The sequence below is a fragment of the Caretta caretta genome, chromosome 5, assembly GCF_965140235.1.
Source record: "Caretta caretta isolate rCarCar2 chromosome 5, rCarCar1.hap1, whole genome shotgun sequence".
NCBI classification, from domain to species: domain Eukaryota; kingdom Metazoa; phylum Chordata; order Testudines; family Cheloniidae; genus Caretta; species Caretta caretta.
In genome coordinates this window covers 101,695,552-101,716,407 of record NC_134210.1, presented here as the reverse complement: position 1 = coordinate 101,716,407, position 20,856 = coordinate 101,695,552, and the positions used below count along the sequence as shown (strand labels likewise).

The 20,856-nt window shown below is 40.7% G+C and overlaps 1 protein-coding gene across 3 annotated transcripts in view; it reads right to left on the bottom strand.

Annotated features, from left to right (window-relative positions):
- The window catches only part of KANK1 (KN motif and ankyrin repeat domains 1), a 167,910-nt gene that overhangs the window by 97,195 nt on the left and 49,859 nt on the right, over positions 1-20,856 (bottom strand). For 2 of the 3 annotated variants that reach the window (XM_048850875.2, XM_075128752.1), the window contains exon 3: positions 9,174-9,280. The gene's annotated coding sequence lies outside the window, so the exon portion shown is untranslated. Of the gene's footprint in view, positions 1-9,154; positions 9,281-20,856 lie in introns of all 3 variants that reach the window. The other variant, XM_048850877.2, reaches the window with a different exon arrangement.

Sequence of the window (20,856 nt, the reverse complement as noted above, 5' to 3'; positions counted from 1 at the left end):
TCTGATGTCCCTGAATGGCAGGTAGCAGCACCAATTACTAACCTAAGAATGGTTTCAGAGTAACAGCCGTGTTAGTCTGTATTCGCAAAAAGAAAAGGAGTACTTGTGGCACCTTAGAGACTAACCAATTTATTTGAGCATAAGCTTTCGTGAGCGACAGCTCACTTCATTGGATGCATACTGTGGAAGCTGCAGAAGACATTATATACACAAAGACCATGAAACAATACCTCCTCCCACCCCACTCTCCTGAGTTTGTGGGGAGGGGGAGTGGAGGGTGAGAAAACCTGGATTTGTGCTGGAAATGGCCCAACTTGATTATCATACACATTGTAAGGAGAGTGATCACTTTAGATAAGCTATTACCAAGGAGAAGGAGAATGGAGAATGGGGTGGGAGGAGGTATTGTTTCATGGTCTCTGTGTATATAATGTCTTCTGCAGTTCCCACAGTATGCATCCGATGAAGTGAGCTGTAGCTCACAAAAGCTTATGCTCAAATAAATTGGTTAGTCTCTAAGGTGCCACAAGTACTCCTTTTCTTTTAACCTAAGAATTGGTCTGTTCTCTATATATTGTCACTTTCTCTGTGTTTCAACTTCCAGGCACTTATCACAGTGATAACAGAAAACCCAAAGCACTTCACACAGGAATAAACACACTGGACCGAAACAAGTGTACTATACTTCCCACCATCCATTAACAAAGGACCAGGGAATGGATTGTACAATGTGCTGCCGCTAGAAAGGGAAGCTGGATCCAACTTTCCTACTGGAAAACTACCTGAGAGTTTAAAGTTGAAGAAACTGTAGAGGTAGTGGGAAAAGTTGGTTGGAAAGTTTTCACTGGAAATGTTGTTTCAGTGAAATCAAAACTTTTTGGGAAGTCACTGACAAAATTTCATTTTGAAAATAACTGGAAAAAAGTTTTGCAAGTGTTAAAATGTCCACGTTACATAAAACAAATTTTAAAAGTGTCAAAATCGTTTAGACTGACCTAAAATGCATTTTGTTCTGTGAATAGTTTTGATACTGTCTTTTCATCCCAATTCAGGATGAAAAAAATCTCAGTTTTTCACTGGACAGAAAATCCATTTTCTAACAAGCTCTAGTAGTGGATAGAACTGTGCAAAGGACAGAAGTTCTGTTTCATGAAGGATTTAGAGATTCAAATTTGGCTTTTTTTTTCACATCAGAAAAAAAACTTGACAATTCCAAAATGCTCCACAAAGGAAAATTGAAACATTTTCATTTTCACAAAATCAAAACATTCTATTTCAATTTCTGCTGTTTTATAATTAAACCAAAATTAAGATAAAATAAAATAAAAAGAAATTAAAAAAAAAGTAATTTCAACAAAAAATTGAAACATTTCGTTCAGAAAAATGTTGAAACAGGACACGTCAAATGTGTTGGAACTTTTTGCCAGTTTTCTTCAGATACAAAATTCCAGCAAAACTGACCAAATTTTGCTAAGTATTGTGATTTTAACTGAACTGCATATACAGATGGGATATGGTTCCATCAAAAAGTTTCAACCAGCTCTAGTCATGGACTTTATCCCACCACCATTCCTTATAACTTTCTTGAGGTTATTTCCATCTCTGTTCCTTATATGACCAAAATACAGAAGTTTGGGCCTGTTCATTTCTGACAACAGAGTCCAGGTCTCTCCAAGACTATTTCTAACATAGGCATTCATCTGGTTTCCCACCCAGGAGATACACAAAAGTCTTCACCAACACCATTTCTCAAAGGCTTTAATTTTCCTCTTGTCAGAAGCATCAGTTTCCCAGGATTCACATCCGTAAGTTCCTATTAAAAAAGTCATTACACTTTTCATCAGCCAAACCTTTGTACATTTCAAGATGCCACGGTTTTTCCCTCACTTTCATAAGGGAGGCCACAGCTAAGCAAGCCAGCCCCAGTGTTCTTCCAATTTTTTTTGGAGCGGCCTTCTCCGTTGGCTCTGTATGGATCCCAGGTAACTAAATTCAGGTACTGCCTCCACAGCTTGACTGTCCATCAGGGTGTGCACTTGCTTCCTGTTATTAATGATCATGTCAGCGTATGGACATTTTGGTTGTGCCACATTCAGGGATAGACTATATTTCTCAGTAACTGTTTTTACAGATGCCAACATTGGTTGCATTGCCTCGATATTGCAGCGAAGAGTATCAGCATATCCAAGGCCATTTAAAAAGGTCTCTACCAATGGAAATCCCAGCTCCTTCCACAGCTTGCCTAATAATACATTTGCATACATGTTGGAAAAACTTGGGAACAGAATGCACCCTTGTCTCACACCCTGCCCAGTGGGAAACCACTCGTCGCCTTTTGTGGTTTCCACCGTGGTCTGTTGTTGTCAGTAGAGCCTTGCAATGAGCTCACTGAGGTGCTTTGGAAACCCCATGGCACCAGTATTCTCCAAAGATGGTTATGTTGGATGGGATGAAATGATTTGGAGTAGGCAGTGAAAGACAATCAAGGAGGGGTTATGCTCCCAGCTCTTTTCAATGTAACGGATATTCACAATTTGATCACGTGTCTCATCCCCCTCTGAAACCACCTTCTTGTGGGGGTAACTCTGCTTCTATCCTGCGCTTCATAGAAATTCAATTGTTATTTGAAGGGATTTTTTGTAATAGGAAGGTTAAAAAATGAATCAGTAAAAATCTGAAAATGATTAAGACCTTGATCCAGCAGATTACTTTAAACACACAGTTAACTTTAAACATCTGAGCAGTCCAATTGACTTCCAAATTATGCTCATGCTTGAATTCCTTTCTAGATCGAGGACTGGAACTCTGTGGGTATAATGCTAAATGTAAGAGAAACATCTAGCTATTTGGTGAAATTTTGTTTTTTTTCCTGTAATTGGATGCTGGCATATTTTTGTGGAAGAGAGATTCAATTTACTGGACTAGTTTCTCCAAAATTTTTGAAGATTGGCAGTATCTATTTTAAGTAGAAATCCATTAGTAATTTTTTCATCGTAGTCAGTGATTTATGCACAGGTTTTTCTGAGCCCTTGACGTTTGCCAATATTCTCTCAGTAGAAGCCACAAGAACAGTACAGTGTGTTGGGGCAGTTCTGATAACAACAGATCTGCAAAGAGTGAGTATGTGCTATGTATTCCAGCACTTCGGTATCTAAAAGGCATAAAAGGGCCACACTTCAAACCCACTATTAGAGAATTTTAAAAAAAAGACACTTTAACCATTTACAATTTTGAGGCAGGGCACCCAGGCCCATTGCTTTTCAGTCTGAAGAATGTCCATTTCTCAGACTGCCACTCAGAAAAGAGGCTGTGAAAAACTGAAAATGAAGGTGGTGTAAAACGAAAGCTCTCTCCTGATATGCAGTGTTCAGCAATCACACCCTATAATCACCGCTGAAATAACTATGATGAAAGCTACGTTGTTTTGATTTTTAGAATTAAAGTAGCTTTTCATATAACTTGTCCATACTGCCATCTAGTGAACAAAGTTGCTCTTAAGAACAGAGAAGGAACTGTAGGCCTGTTTCTCTTCTTCATACCAGATAAGGAAAATAGGAAACTTGGACATTTCCCAACTGCTCTATTGATCATCCTGCATTAGCAACCCCTTCTATTGTACTCTGCAGACACAACAATGTCCTGAAATACAGCATGGATCAAAGCTAGGGATAGAGAAAGGATTAAAAGAAAAATGCTTCCCCCCTCACCTAAATTAAGACATTAGAAACTTAAATATCTTTTTTTTTTAATAAGCACCAATTAATTACACAGAAACCAAGGTGTGTCTGGGAACAGAATGAAACTCATCCAGCAAGTGTCAGCCCAAAGGGAAAATATGCAACCTCGCCCCAACAAGGCAGCAAACATTAAGACCAAACTATCATTTATATCTCACACCAATAATTATGCTCAGTCTGAAGCCAGAGCACCTCTGGCTGTGATTGTTCTCTGAGATGAACTGGATAGGAATCAGACCTAGACAGGTTTCAGAGTAACAGCCGTGTTAGTCTGTATTCGCAAAAAGAAAAGGAGTACTTGTGGCACCTTAGAGACTAACCAATTTATTTGAGCATGAGCTTTCGTGAGCTACAGCTCACTTCATCGGATGCATACCATGGAAACTGCAGCAGACTTTATATACACACAGAGAATATGAAACAATACCTCCTCCCACCCCACTGTCCTGCTGGTAATAGCTTATCTAAAGTGATAGTTATTGGATGGGTTTCAGAGGAACAGCCGTGTTAGTCTGTATTCACAAAAAGAAAAGGAGTACTTGTGGCACCTTAGAGACTAACCAATTTATTTGAGCATGAGCTTTCGTGAGCTACAGCTCACTTCATCAGATGTTGTGAGATCTGATGAAGTGAGCTGTAGCTCACGAGAGCTCATGCTCAAATAAATTGGTTAGTCTCTAAGGTGCCACAAGTACTCCTTTTCTTTTTAGTTATTGGATGGGAGATCTTTGGCAGAATCTGAAAGAAATTCATGCTTCAAGGAGCTTTGTGAGGTTTGGAGTTTCATGTACTGCAAAGCTTTCAAAAGTCACCAAAGCCTGAACACATTCTCTTTACACTGTCTTAATGTGTGATTTGCCGTACATCTGTTTTTTGTGTCACCTAACTTTGGCTGTACTTTTAAACAGAGATAAGAGGTACATCCCAGTTTGATCCCTGGGCAAATCCCTGTCTAGCGCTTGCTTTCAAGTGGAAGTAAAAAATACCTCTCTCACTTGATAAAAGCAGAGCATTCACTTTGAAGATGGATGGCATTATAAAAAGAAAGTTGAAAAGTAGCCCAGACTGTTGACACCTGTCCTTGTGACAAAGAGAGCATGCTTGTAATCATTTGAACTTACTACTGCTTTTTCTTCAGCAACAGAATTGCTCTGACTGTATAGTTGAAGGGACCCATTACTGACAATCCGACTTCTCTCTGCCCAGCACACAGTGTTGAAAAGTGGGGTGGAGGGTACAATCCCACTGACAACAAGGTTATTGAGTGTACAGTACTAGCCTCCTAATCACTACGCTTTGGGAGCTCAGATGATAATCTCTACAGTCTCTCTTGCACAGTCACAAGTACTTTACTTTTTATCTCCCAACCCCCATTCTCTTGTACTTGAGCTCAGGCTAACTGGAGCCAGCCTATGCTGGTAACCACTTGATCAGAACTCATGGAAACAGACGAGCAGTACTTACTGTTGTTCGATACAAAGGGGAGCTTTATCTGAAATTTTGTCCTGCCAAAGTTATAGTTGAAAGGTGACCTGTAAAGGAAGAGAGACATATTGGGCCTGTGCCCTTTTATGTCTCTTACAGCTGTATAAAAAAAATGACTAGATTTTTTCCACTCCTCCATCCCTCCTCCAGATTAGAAAGGCAGGTCTCTTCTTCTCTGAAAGCCACTGTGGTCATGGGAGAATTGGTGACATGATATCACAAGAGTTAGAAGACTGAGAGCTGAATAACACAAGGAAGGAAATTTTAATCAGGCTGTTTAAAACTCTAGAATGTCTCCCTCCTTATCTCCCTCCACCCCCATGCACACAAATTACCCCAATGGCTACTGAATATTTGGAAAAAGAGAAGCCTTTGTTAAGGATTAATTGAAAAGCTAGGGATATTTAAAGTGTACGAGCTCACATTCACCATTGGACAAAAAAAATTTCAAAATTGACAAAACTTCAACAAAAACTTCCATAACTTCCAAAACTACTTTGACTAGCTCCACAAAGAGGCCCCGTAGCAAACCCAGGGAAGACAGACATTATTCCTGGTGTTTAAATTTTAAAACACACACAAACTTCAATACAAACTTTAAAAAGAAATTTCTGGGCGTAAAAGCCAACACATTTCAGACTTTCTTTCTATATAAAGCTGTTAAAAATGGCACAAGCCCAAATTTTTTTAAATAATCTTCATAGGTCACCTTAAAAAAAAACCATAAATGAAAGGTTACATTGTTTGTGCACCACATTATTAGTGAAAAGTGTTTTTAAGCTGCCTGTGTTCCCTTAAGTGTGTTACTTAATCTGTATATGTTCAAATATGTGGTAAATACCTCAAACCAAAGAGGGAGAAATGCCAGACCATTAGTCTAAAGGCCAGTCAGCTTGGGAACCTCATCAGAGTTAATCCTCATTTAGTGTTGGCTAATTATTTGGCACTATATCTCAAATGATGGCAGATTCCACCTCCCTATACGCATGTGCCAAAACATATCCACAGCTGCCAACTAAATATGAAAGCGTGGGAGTACTCGATCAGCTTCCCTTCACGTTATGTGGGAGTGCCCCAGGACAGAACTTGTTTGGGGATAATGTGCTTATATACCTGAGTAAGGAATTCCTTGGCAAAGGGCCCAAATCAAACCACACATCTGCGAGAACCTGAACAAATCCAGGGAAAACAAAACTCTGAAGTAAACGTCCTTTCTGCACTCCAACAATTGGCCAGAAAATGCATCCTTTTCAAATTGGTGGGAGCAAGTCTGCTCACCTTAATTAACATTTATATATGTGCATGGCATGTAACAGAAACATTGTGTTCAGCAGGAAGGTCTCCTTTGCAACAAGAAAACATCTCTCAGGACACTCTCATGCAGATACAGAGAGATCTAGTAGACAGTTTAGTCCTAAACTAGGCTGTTTTTTGCGGGTCATGAGTTCAAGGCATGATTCCCATTTCTAATTTAGACTCGGTCACATCCTTGCTATCAACACAAAACAAAGAATATAAGGAAGCCGCAGGGACAGCTGGGTTTCAGACAACAGAAGTTACTAGCTATATGCAAACATACAAGGCCTAGCTGCAGATGTACACTTCCACTCTGCTATGTTCTGGCAGCTTCCGCTATAGAATATAGACAAGCCCACTAGAGGGCTCCCAAACTATTTAAAAGGATACTACCCAATTCCTATATACTATTAAAACTATTACAATAATTTAAACAAGTAAATTCATTCATCTGCATGTAATACAGTGTTATTGTCACAACAGAATGACTTCTGTCCAATGATACTACTGTATGTTTTTTGCTATCCAGAACAGGAGTGTTACAGCCTTGAACTAAGAGTAGTCTCTTCCATGGAGGTCAAAACTCTGCTAGTCCTGTTTTGGTTGACTCAAACTCCACAGGGATGCCACAGAAGAAAAAAAACCAATAACTTGATTCACACAGGCAACAAAAATTGTTCAGAACAGTTTGAGACTACTCAGGCTTTATGACCAGGTGACGTACCACCCAACTCAGCAGATGTCACTGGGAGGCTGTTGGATTCAGTAGGACAAGAAAATTAAGGTGTGCTGGGAAAATCTATTAATGAATCTTTGGGGGGTGGACCATTACACATAATGACCCAATTATATGTGCAAGTGAGACAACTGAAGACATGGGTGTGTACTTGACTGTCAACAAAGGATAGGGCCATAATAACCAAAACTTTACAGAAAGAAAAAAGCACACACAGACACCAATTGTGAAAAAAATATATAAGTTTGTTGCATGCACAGACAATTCTGCAGGTGGGGCAAGGAAGTGGAAGAATCCAGATGACATTACAATAAGGGAATATTGAAAATTACTATCGGTAGCTACTTTGGATATTTGAGACAAATCTTTAGACAAAATTCTGGATGCTTCAGAAAAAGAAAAAGCTAGTGAAACTGAAACTGCTTTTCTAGTAGCTGTTTTGCACCAATTTAATTTCAGAGGAGAGGTGCTAAAACTTATTCCACCAAAGAATGCTCAAAGGAATTTGGGGATGGATTGTTGGAAAGAGTTAAGAACTGGCCCACAGCGATGTGAAAGCCAGTACAGGTTAAGTAAGAATTTACCCTAACTTCCCCATACTGAAATCAAGTTTAATAAAATGTCCTCCCATTACACTTCTCATAATGAAGAGTCTTAGAGCCTGTTTCTACTAGAGCTTTTTACCTTGAGCTAAAGGGATTGCCAATTAACTCAAGACAGTCAACAGCTTGGAAAAGGCTAGCCTGCACACTCCCCAAATGTTTGTTTCAGGCTATAGTGAGTTTACCTGAGTCTGATCCCTAGGGAAATCCCAGGGGCTGTCCACTCCCTCTTCTCCCAACAAAATCTTCCTGTGATGTGGTCAACTCAAGAACCTTCCCAGTAGGGGCTTCCCTCCTGCTTCTGAACTACAATCTAGAGTGAATCACACATCTAAAATCCTGCAGTCAAGTCTCATGAGCTTTGGTATTTTTGGAAGCAAGATGTGCTTTTGGGCATAAATACCACTGGAGTGCCAAAAGAGTGTAACTGAACTGATGGGACCTAGCAGGTAAATTAAATGGAGATATGGTAGCTGGACTTGCTAAAGTGCAAAGCACCACTTATGCGCACTCTGCATGACTTAACTTGAAGCAGTGTACTTTGATCTATAAAAATGATACCAAAACACGACATATGTATACAGTATGAGATTTAATAAGATGCATCCCTTTACTCTGACAAAGTAACATGTCAGAGGCACCTGCCTGCCTTAAGAACTGAGTGTGTGTCAAGTATGAAGTTTCAAAAAGAAGCCATGAGTTTCATCCCATCCCAAGCACAATAAAAACAGCTGAAATATCTTTCATGTGTAGGTAAGAGGCAGTTACTTACCTTAGTCACTGAATGTTCTTAAAGATGTGTGGTCCCTACATGTATCCCATTATGGGAAGGCATGGGGTGCATGCATACCCACAGCAGAATAAATGTAGGGACCAGAACTCAAAGAATTAACCTTTGGGCTAATCTGCCCATGATTATAGTCAGTCAAAAGGGTTTTCATTTCTATTTTGTAATTTATATGTACTTGATAGGTGCTTATATGCATTAGAATGCATTCAAGCATAAACTAGACCATCACTAGGAAAACACTATTCAGCATGATTAAATTGTAAAATAGTTGCCAATTCCTAATTTGTGATGACTGAAGTTTGGTAGCAAAGATACTCATTTTATTCCTAGCCAAACCCACCTCTCAGGTAAAGTGGAAAATAAACGTACACTGCACAAGCTACGTTTTAGAGTCCAAACTAGTTCATCATCTTACAATACTGCATCTTACAACAGCATCTTACAACACTGCAAAACAATATATATTTATGGCTAATGCCATGGAAATTATGTGGAGAATTTCGCACACCAGATTCTGAAGAAATCACCTGGATCGATTGGTCTTCAGCTGTCATTAAGACTGCACTGATCACAACACATCCACCATTCTTCTCGCACTCTCGCCTTTCTTCTCCACGTTCGTCCGAAACGTTTTCTGCAGAAATATTTTAGAATATTTGCTTTGTTAAGCAAATTTACTTAAATAACCCACCAATAAGTTGTTCAGCAAGTGCTTTCTTGATTTAAAAAAAAAAAAAAAGACAGACTCATTCTATTTAAGCTTTTTCATCTTCACATTGTTTAGTCACCCTTCTATTTACCCATTCTCTTCCCTGACCCTAGAGATCTTTCAATCCCTCGTAAGCATCTCTTCTCCTTTTCAGAGACCTATGTTGGGACCCCTGCTCTCCCCGAAAAGACTTTTGATAAAATGGGCCCAGAGGAAGAAGTGGCAATAAGGATTTCCTAACTGAGACTTCTTCCTGACTGTGTTATTGGAAAGGAGGGGTGGGGTTGCCTACATACAGAACAACTCCCAAGCTTCACAGCATTTGCAGGACCAGCAGGAGGGCTGAGTTCAGAGGCACAGGAATTCCATGCCAATGACCAGCTCTATATCCACGGAAAGCCTCATCCTGGTCCTTTGTAGCCTTCTACTAAAGCTACGCTTTCAAGACTTCCTCAGCAGTGGGTCCTGCAGGGAACAACTTTGAAAGGAGATCTCCACTACGGAAAGTTAAAATCTAAAGGCTGTGCCATATCTCCACAGTGCCAATGAGAAGATAATGTCTGTCCCTGGCCTGCTTCCTCCCAACTTGCAGATCTCCAGACCCAAAAGGTAAGGAGAGGGGGCTGCAGAGGCAGCTGACCCATTTTTGTGCCCAATCCATCTGGCAGAGACCCCTCCTTGCAGGAATCTTGGGGTAGCCATTGGGCTCATTTCCATTTCCCAACACACACACACACACACTAGTAGAAGAGTGTGCTAAATGCCAACGCGTGCAGCCACCCAACAAACATTACAGATATTGTCACTTGAAAAAACTTCTGCTGACACATACATTAGTTGACAGAACAGTCCTCATCTTCTCACAAGTGAGTTGTTATGAGGCTCATGACCCAGGCAATCACGAATTTGATCATGACCCAATTCTCTTTGTTGAATTCCGTGGCTGCCAGGCAAGGAAAGATACAAAACACTGTGTGCTGATGTGATAGACACACAGTTTAACCAATGGAAGGCAAACCAATCATGTACAATAGAATGGTATATTTTCAAACTTATGGATGCACACCTCTAACAAATGCTTCCTATAACCCAGTGGTCCCCAAAGTTTTTTTTTTCCACAGACCACTTGAAAATTGCTGAGGGTCTCGGCGGACCACTTAATGATCTTTCCAAACGTTGTTTGTACCGTTAGCTAAGTATTGTAAAGCACTTTGGATAAAAGTGCTATATAAAAAAACTTAAATAATGATTAACATGTTTTTGTTCTACAAATAGAAGCACACAACTCAGATTTTAATATCAGTAGTCTCTCCCTCGCTGTGGCATCCACCAAGCTGGGAAGGAAGGGGGGGTGTCTCCCTCTCTCCCCGCCACGGCAGCTCCTGAGCTGGGGCTGGGAAGGAGGGGGTTCTCTTCACAGCAGCTGCAGCCCTTGAGCTGGAGCAAGTGGCCTCTTTCTCTGACTGCTGCAGCCCTGCACATCCCAAATTCCCCCCACCCCCTCTTCTCACCCCACTGCCCCCCCCACCTACCTCACCTCCTATTTCCCCCCATCTCACCCTCCCACCTATCCCTATTCCCCCTGAGGCCACCACCTCACTTACATGTGCATCTTCTCCAGGGTCCAGGCATCTAATTAGTGGAGCCATGTCTGTGCAGCTCCACTAATTAGGTGGGTGACCCTTCACCCTCTTGTGTGCGGCCGCCCAGACATGCACCTTAGAAGGAACTATCCGCGGACCACCTGAATGGAGCTCATGGACCACTGGTGGTCTGCGGACCACAGTTTGAGAACCTCTGCTATAACCAACAGAATACTGGAGCTGAGCTATAAACTCTGGACCTTTTCCCACAGGGTATGGGTATGAATCAGATTTAGTGTGGCTGATGTGATGAGGTCCTATGATGGTGTCCACTGAATAGATATCTATACATATCTTATAGATAGATATAGATATATAGACATATATAATGTTAGATAATACATATCTATTCAGGGGACATACATCATAGGACCTAATCACATCAGCCACACTATCAGAGGCTCGTTCACCTGCACATCTACCAATGTGATATATGCCATCATGTGCCAGCAATGCCCCTCTGCCATGTACATTGGCCAAACCAGACAGTCTCTACGTAAAAGAATAAATGGACACAAATCAGACGTCAAGAATGATAACATTCAAAAACCAGTCGGAGAACACTTCAGTCTCCCCAGTCACTCGATTACAGACCTAAAAGTGGCAATACTACAACAAAAACATCTTCAAAAACAGACTCCAACGAGAGACTGCGGAATTGGAATTAATTTGCAAACTGGACACCATTAAATTAGGCTTGAATAAAGACTGGGAGTGGATGGGTCATTACACAAAGTAAAACTATTTCCCCATGCTTATTTTTCCCACTACTGTTATTCACACATTCTTGTCAACTGTTGGAAATGGGCCTTTTTATCACTACAAAAGGTTTTTTTCTCCTGCTGATAATAGCTCACCGTAACTGATCACTCTCGTTATAGTGGGTATGGCAACACCCATTTTTTCATGTTCTCTCTGTGTGTCTATCTATCTATCTTCCTACTGTATTTTCCACTGCATGCATCTGATGAAGTGGGTTTTAGCCCAGAAAAGCTTATGCTCAAATAAATTTGTTCGTCTCTAAGGTGTCACAAGAACTCCTCATTCTTTTTGCCGATACAGACTAACATGGCTACCACTCTGAATCCTAAAAGAGATGCTCTTTCAAAGTTCAAATAGAAATGTATTTAGGGAAGCCCTATGGCCTGTGTTATACAGGTCAGACTAGATTATCACAATCCCTTCTGGCCTTGGAATCCATGAAGTACTTTGAAATCTGCAGGAACAAGCTGGAAGACTACTTCTTCCCCAGTCACTGAGTTCCAGGAAAAAGGACTGACCCACAGAACATGAACATTCTGTCAGTGTATTTTTTAAACTGACTACATTTACATGTTTAAACGTGAACTACTACTGCTTCTGCAAATCAAGTTACAGTATTTTTCACTTATCTGCCTTGTCTGGAACTAAGGATTCTGCTCTGTATTTTCCCTGCAACTGTACCTAAAACACAGCAAGCAGCATTCTCTTGCATTTCTGTTCTGCTTTAAGAAAAGGAGTACTTGTGGCACCTTAGAGACTAACCAATTTATTTGAGCATATAAATTGGTTAGTCTCTAAGGTGCCACAAGTACTCCTTTTCTTTTTGCGAATACAGACTAACACGGCTGCTACTCTGAAACCTGTTCTGCTTTAGGAGTTAGTGATTTCAAACAAAGTTAAATAAAAGCACAGAACTCACAAATCAGTCAGAGCAAGGTTAAAAGCTTTTCAGGTCTCCTCTAAAGTATAAAGCATACATTCAGGGAAACACATGTGCAAGGTACCAGCGACTCAAGTTCTGTTAACATTCCTTATCGGGACAGCATTTTTAGCTTTGTTTGTATCTGCAGTGTTCTGTGCTTGGCTATCTGCCAAAATCCTATGGGCTTGAATAAAAAAGCTCTTCAAAAGCAATCAGTCTTTTTACCCTGGGGGTACGCAGAGGTCTTCCAGGGGGTATATCAACTCATCTAGATGTTTGCCTAGTTTTACAACAGGCCACATAAAAAACACTAGCTAAGTCAGTACAAATTAAAATTTCATACGACTTTATATACACTATATGCTGAAATGTAAGTACAATATTTATATTCCAATTGATTTATTTTATAATTATATGGTAAAAATGAGAAAGTCAGCAATTTTTCAGTAATAGTGTGCTGTGACACTTTCGCATTTTTATGTCTGATTTTGTAAGCAAGTAGTCTTTAAATGAGGAGAAACTTGGGGGTACGCAAGACAAATCAGACTCCTGAAAGGGGTACAGTAGTCTGGAAAGGCTGAGAGTCACTGTTTTAAAGGATCTAGGTTCAGAAACTAGGAAACACCCATCACACTTGTCAAAAGCATAGATCTTTTCCATAAAGGGTATAGGAGAGTTTACCAACCTAGGATGAGGGTATTATCCGATTACATTTTGGGGTTTTTCCCTAAACCACTCTTCTCTGGACAGCAATTCCCTTTGTCAGTCAAATAGAGTTACATTATGAAACTGTGTTCAAACAAAACAAAAACAAACAAAAACACGCCATAATACCACTGTTTAACATGCTCAAGACACCAACTTTGTTACACAAAAGGTTTGGTCCTTTCTTTGTAAGTGAGACCAATCACGCTAGAACCAGACTATGAAAGCCTATTCTTTTAAGGGTCCCATCTGCATTTGGAGGACAGATTCAGTGACATTTATACCATTGTTGTCAAAGAACCTCATCAAAATGCTGATCCAACTTGTAGTGTAGAATAGACCTTAACCACGTTTCATTAAACGGGATAAAGACTTGATGTATACTTTATTTACTTGGCCAGTATTTCTACTTTCCCATTGCAATTATTGATCATACACATGTGTTAAATAATGGCTCCTATCCACTTCCTCTGACTAGTTTTCTCTTTTTGTCACTACAGAACCAAAACAAGTTGTCAAGGAAGTTGTGAATTCACAAATTTAGCATAATGACTTTACTGTAGATTAACAAGAGGAGGATATGGGGGTACAAGCTCTTGTTTTAACACAACTAGGAGCAGTAATCAGCAAACAAAGAGCTAATAACAATATAGCTGCCCCCTCTCCCCCATTCATATATATTTTTCAGTTATTTTAACTGGTCTGTCTGTGTAAAGACTTGAACGCAGGAAGCACAAATTATTGAACGTGAGAAAAAGACTGGAGTTTAAATTTAGACGTGAACACATTCCTCACTCACTCGGCAAGTCTTTCAGGAAGCGTCTGAGGAGTTAGACAAGCTCAGATCCTCCTCTCCTGGTTTTCATTAACCACCAACTGTTTTCTGGCAATCCCATTTCACTTCAGGTAACTTGTCCCATCCCCACCCTACCCACAGCTGTTAATTCTATTATTTTAAAAGGCATGCTTCTATTATAATCTAGATTTCAATTATCAAAACTGTGCACCAGCAACATTTGGTATGAACAGCTTCTCTACCTAAAAACACTAGTTTGCTAAATATTCATACAGAGAACAATATTAAAGAACCAGTTGTTCAGCAAAAAACAAACACTCATTACCATCCCAATAACCATGTTATCGGAATGGCAGCACATTCTGCTGTTAGGTATCATTATTCTTTACAGTCCAAATTCATGGAACAGTCATGAAGCAGACTGTATTTCTTTTGTATCTGCTGTGTAACATCACCAAACATTACTCATCCAAGCAAACACTGAAAAATTTAAAGTAAAGGCTGACCTTTGAGACCAGTGTTTTCCTTACTGTCTTGAAAGTACAGGAGTTTTCAGTGAAGGAAAATGTCTCAGATTAAATAATACTTGGCAAGAAAGGAAAAACACACACCACTCAAGAAACATCATTTGTCTTTTATGAAAGGTCTAAGTGGTGTCTCAAGAATCCTTTTTTTCCATTAATTTAGTGGTGTGGGATTTACTGACGCTGCTTTATGAATGACTGCCTTGCTACTTATTTGCTAATCTGTTTTGGGATCATTGCTGCAGACTGCTCGAAAAGGAAACACTGACAACTCTCCAACAAAACCACGACACAATACAGTTACTGAGTTAGAAGACCTTAACAACGTTTTTATGGTGGTGAAAATACAGATGTATTTGTGAAAAATTATTTTCCATTTTCAATCCCCTCACCCCTAAGAAAACAAAAACATATGCATCAAAACCAATGTACTGGGTGCACCCTAAAATAGATGATTTTTGTGTTCTCCCAGCAACTCTTTGCTTTCTCAAACGTATTCACATATCTCTAGGATTTATAGCATAATTGTGGAAGTTACTAAGGTTCATGGCTTTAAAAAAAAAACCCCAAACCAAAAAACCCAACCTTCAAGCTAAGTACATGTCTGGATTAGTCAAACACAAACATCTGCACCTACTTTAGATTTCTTCATAATAATGTTACTGCAAAGACTCAAAGTTTCCCCTTCTTGAGGAAAAGAAAATTGTGAAGTTTGGATTAAGATACCACTGACTAACCAACTGACTCACATGTCTTCATTCCCTCCTCCTTCTTCAATTCTAGCCCTGACCTGATCAGCAGAAAGTCATACCAATTAGATTGCTGCCAGGCATCCGAAGCAAAACCAGTGTTCACAAGATATTTGGCAAGCTACTTTATTAATTTACACTCTAAAAAGCAAGGCAGCTACATTTTTTCCTGTGATTTGTTAATATTGTTGATCCATACATAGAGAAAGTAATTCCCATTTTAAAACGAGTACTTCCAATTTAGAAAAAAGAGAGTCACATTGCTGTCCGAAATTTTTTTTTACCTTTTATTGTGTCTTATGAGATACTAACAGAAATGGAGGCAAAAGTCTCTTTCTTTTCAAATTGTGAATTGTCCATTTTCCCTGTAATCATTCAATTCACTTCCCCATTTGTTTGTGTGGATACTCCACATAGCAACAGGGGAGAGAACAGTGTTTTAAAAAAATATAAACTTTGATTGAGAAGACCATAAAAACTGGCAGGGACACAGACTTGCAGATGATTAGTGTAGTATGAGAAACTACCTATGAATCACTTTGAGAGTGAGCAGGTTTCAGGTTGACCATGTCTCTTTCAGTTTTCAAATTTACCTTTAAAACCAGGGGTTCAACCTTTTTCTTTCTGAGGTCCCCCCCCAGGCTATAAAAACTCCACGGCCCAGCTCTGCCACAACCACTGTTTTTCTGCATATAAAAGCCAAGGCTGGTGTTAGGGGGGTAGCAAGAAGGGCAATTGCCTGGAGTCCCACACCACAGGGGGCAACGCAAACTTAAGTTGCTCAGGCTTTGGCTTCAGCCCGAGGTGATGAGGCTCGGGGGCCCGGACTGCAGTCTCATGGGGTGGGACTTCGGCTTTCTGCCCTTGGCCCTAGCAAGTCTAATGCTTGGCGGACCTCCTGAAACCTGCTCGCGGCCCCTGAGGGAGCCCCAGACCCCTGGTTGAGAACCACAGATTTAAGCTTTCTACTTCAAGGCAATTAGATTAACTCTGTTCAGTTTTTCTTCAAACTAACTTCTGCTCCAGGTATCTAAAACCTTTCTTCTTTTCCAGACAAAGTATCTAACAGAAGCCTGAACACATTAGTTCCATCCCCATTATTTTCTATGCATCATCATAGATCATACACTGATTTGGAGGAACATTCACAATGGGACAATAGTTTGGCCCAACATCTTCTGAAGAAGGTCTGTTATCCCTTATCACCCCTTCAACATGTATTTTCTCTTTACATTACACCATGTACACTGGATATGTGGCTTTGGCTGTACCTTTTAAAATATATGAACTAGCTCACTTTGACAGCTCACTTTGACACAAACAAATTCTCTCTTACATATCAGAGTTATTAACAAAGGACACATCATTTCTGATACAACCATACTGAAGGAAGCAAGCTACAAAACAGCTTGCCCACACAGTTAACTCTAGACACACGTGGTGTCCCAAGTGCACAGCTAATCATGCTATCATCTCTCACCATTTTCTCCTTTTCCTGATATTCTCATCAAGGTATAGGACTACAGCCTGAAAACATTTTACACACTAGTAATGATGTATTTCCAGGATCAGCCACTTATGCCAGCATTTTCAGAAGCAGTCACTGATTCTTAATGCCTGACTTGAGATCCCTTGCACCTGATTTCCACACGCTATTTTGTAACCATGTTCCCAAACACAGCTGTACCTGCTGTGCTTAGAAACTACACTTAGAGCACTACAGAAAACTTTGCAGACATAGCACAGATGCTGTTCCAGTTCTAACTGCAGTCCTAAATTCTATCTCACTGAAGACAATGGTAGTTCTTGACATTCAGCTTCCCCACTTGAATTCACAAGGCTTGGAATTTAAACAAATAAAAAAAAAATACCCATCATTTGTAATTTGAGCAAGTATGGTATGGAAACCAGTAAGACAGACACGAAACCCTCATGATGCCATTTTCAGAGCAGAATTTCACTTTTTTAATAAGTATTGTATTATTTATTCATAGACTTAAATGAAAAAGTTAATCTTCAATTTCACAAAACAAATCTGGGGACAAGACTGGCCTGACAGCTCCATTATGTCCATGTATCACACTGACAAACACAGGATAGCTCGTTCTACGCTACACTGCCTGTCAAGCCCTTCCATTTGCTGTCACTGATGTAAAATGAGACCTCCATACAGTTCACTATGAAATTTCCAACCCATGTTTTATTTACCATGTAACTGAGCATCTAATCACATTTTTGATAACCATTGAGCCATTTGGACTTGGGAAGGAAATATTTCATAAGTTACATGAGGAAGCATAAAACTATCTTAAATACTCTAAAGACAAATGAGGCCTGGTTCTTCTTTGACTTACAACAGGTAAGTGCAGAAGTACTCCATTCACGTTAATGGAGTTAAATAGCTGTAAATGAGAGGTGAATCAGGCCCATTGTATTTTAGGTTGTTCCATGCTCACTGTGAGTTTATCCTTATATTGATTTAACTGTAAGGTAAGAGTTACATTGCAAGATAAGCTACAAGGGGATCAATTTAGGCCACAGAGGGCAATTCTTAGAGGAAAAATAAACTATAAAAAGGAGGAATGAGTCCTGTTGCCAACAAAATATTTCACCAGAATTATACTGAACATTTAATTAGTCATCTTTAGAAAAAGGAAAAGAACTGGTCTCCCAAATTATTTGAGAGATTGTTCCTCTACTATTTCTCTTGATTCCAAAGATTTGAGCATAACAAGTTAAGGATACTAAGCCCTGGTCTACACTATGAGGTTAGGTCGAATTTAGCTGCGTTAAGTCGATTTTATAAGCAATGTGTCTACACAACCAACCCCATTCCATCAACCTAAAGGGCTCTTAAAATCGACTGCTGCACTCCTCACCAGCAAGGGGAGTAATGCTAAAATCGACCTTGCTGAGTCGAATTTGGGCTAGTGCAGACGCAATTCGACGGCATTGGCCTCTAGGAGCTATCCCAGAATGCTCTAATGTGACCGCTCTGGACAGCACTTTGAACTCTGATGCACTAGCCAGGTACACAGGAAAAGTCCCAGGAAATTTTGAATTTCATTTCCTGTTTGGTCAGCGTGGCAAGCTCAGCAGCACAGGAGACCATGCAGTCCTCCCAGAATTGCAAACGAGCACCAGCATGGACCGAAAGGGAGACACTGGATCTGATTGTTGTATGGGGAGAAGAATCTGTGCAGGCCGAACTCCAATCAAAAAGAAGAAATGCTAATATATATGCCAAAATCGCACAGGGCATGCTGGAGAGAGGCTGTAACATGGAAATACAGCAGTGCCGCATGAAAGTTAAGGAGCTCAGCCAAGCCTACCCAAAAGACAAAGGAGGCAAACAGTCGCTCCGGGTCAGAGCCCCATACATGCCGCTTCTAGGATCAGCCTCATGGCATTCTAAGGGGGGACCCTACCACTACCCCACCACTGTCCGTGGACACCTGCAAGGGGGGAGTCTCACGCAACAGGGAGGGGGATTTTGTAGATGAGGAAGAGGAGGAGGAGGGGGAGAATGCACAGCAGGCAAGCAGAGAATCTGTTCTCCCCGACAGCCAGGACCTTTTCATCACCCTGGAGCCAATACCCTCCCAAGGCGGGTTCCTGGACCATGAAGCCGGACAAGTCACCTCTGGTGAGTGCATATCTGTATCTACACTACAGGGTTTAAAAGCAATTGTGTTTAATGTTTGATTTGCTCTGAAGAATCGGGATGCATTTGTGGCCAGTACAGCTACTGGAAAAGTCTGTTAACGTGTCTGGGGATGGAAGTAAGTCCCTTATTGCAGCTGCTCGAACAGCCCAGAGTTCCTAAAGATGCGAGCATCATGCACCTTTCCCAGCCACCCCATGCTGATGTCAGTGAAACGTCCCTTGTGATCCACCAGTGCTTGCAACACCACTGAGAAGTACCCCTTGTGGTTTATGTACTGGTTGGCAAGGTGGTCTGGTGCCAACATAGGGATATGCGTTCAGTCATCGCCCCACAACAGTTAGGGAACCCCATTGCAGCAAAGCCATCCACTATAACCTGCACATTTCCCAGAGTCACTACCCTTGTTAGCAGAAGGTCAGTGATTGCATTGGCTACTTGGATCACAGCAGCCCCCACAGTAGATTTGCCCAATCCAAATTGATTCCCGACTGACCGGTAGCAGTCAGGCATTGCAAGCTTCCACAGGGCTATGGCCACTCGCTTCTCAACTGTCAGGGCAGCTCTCATCTTGGTGTTCCTGTGCTTCGGCGGGGGGGGTGGGGAAAGCAACTCACAAAGTTCCAAGAAAGTGGCCTTATGTATGCGAAAGTTTCGCAGCCACCAGGAATCATCCCAGATCCGCAATACTATGCGGTCCCACCAGTCTGTGCTTGTTTGCCAGGCCCAGAATTGGCCTTCCACTGTATCAACCAGCCCCACTGCCGCCATGATGTCCCAACTGCCACATCCTGTGCTTTCAGGAATGTCTGTGTCCATATCCTCTTCCCAGTCGTCCTCGTGCTGGCGGCTCCGAGCCAAGTTCTGCACATACTGCAGGATAACGCACAAGGTGTTTACAATGCTCGCAACAGCAGCGGTGAGCTGAGTGGGCTCCATGCTTGCCATGCTATGGTGTCTGCACGGATAACCCAGGAAAAAAAATCTATAAAAATCGACCTAATTTCATAGTGTAGACATACCCTAAGACAGTTAAGATTCTTTTTGTCCTACAAAGGGGCACCAACTAGTTTCAGGTTTGCTGGAAGAAAAACCAAAACTGTTTTATAATGTATGAATAAGCCAATATTTCTGCTCTTTTGTTAGACCACATTTAAATCCCTCTGCTTCTATGAACACACAATTTTTAGTTGCCAGTAGAAAGTCTGGCTTGCATGAGGCGATATATACTGTGTGGCTGTTTACAGTTGATTATGGCACATTACATACCTTGGCAATAGATATTTAAGACTTACTGGATAAACCATGAAAAACTTCCTTCTCCTTCTCAGCCTTAGCTTTGTCTCCATTAAGTGTTGCCATTAAATTCATAATCTTGATTGTTAAAATAGTTCACTTCAACATATTGATGCTCTGTTTAAATCCACAAAGCCCCAATACCCCCTTTGAAAGAAATGATGTTAGGTTAAGGTGAAGGAGTTACAAAGTCAGTAAGAATTCATAACTTCTGCATTTTAATCATTCATAGCCACTGTACTTGATTTACCCCACAACTTCCATCAGAAAATGAAAAAGTTTTGAAGAATGAGTTATTCTCAATGTAAATCTTCTGCAGGCCTCTGTCAATCATGTTAGTCCTTTCTCTGGTTAGCTTTTCCTGCCTCCTGATTGAAACTACATGACCAATTTAATTGCTTTGTGACTTCTTATCTTAAAGGCAGAAAAATATGGAAAGC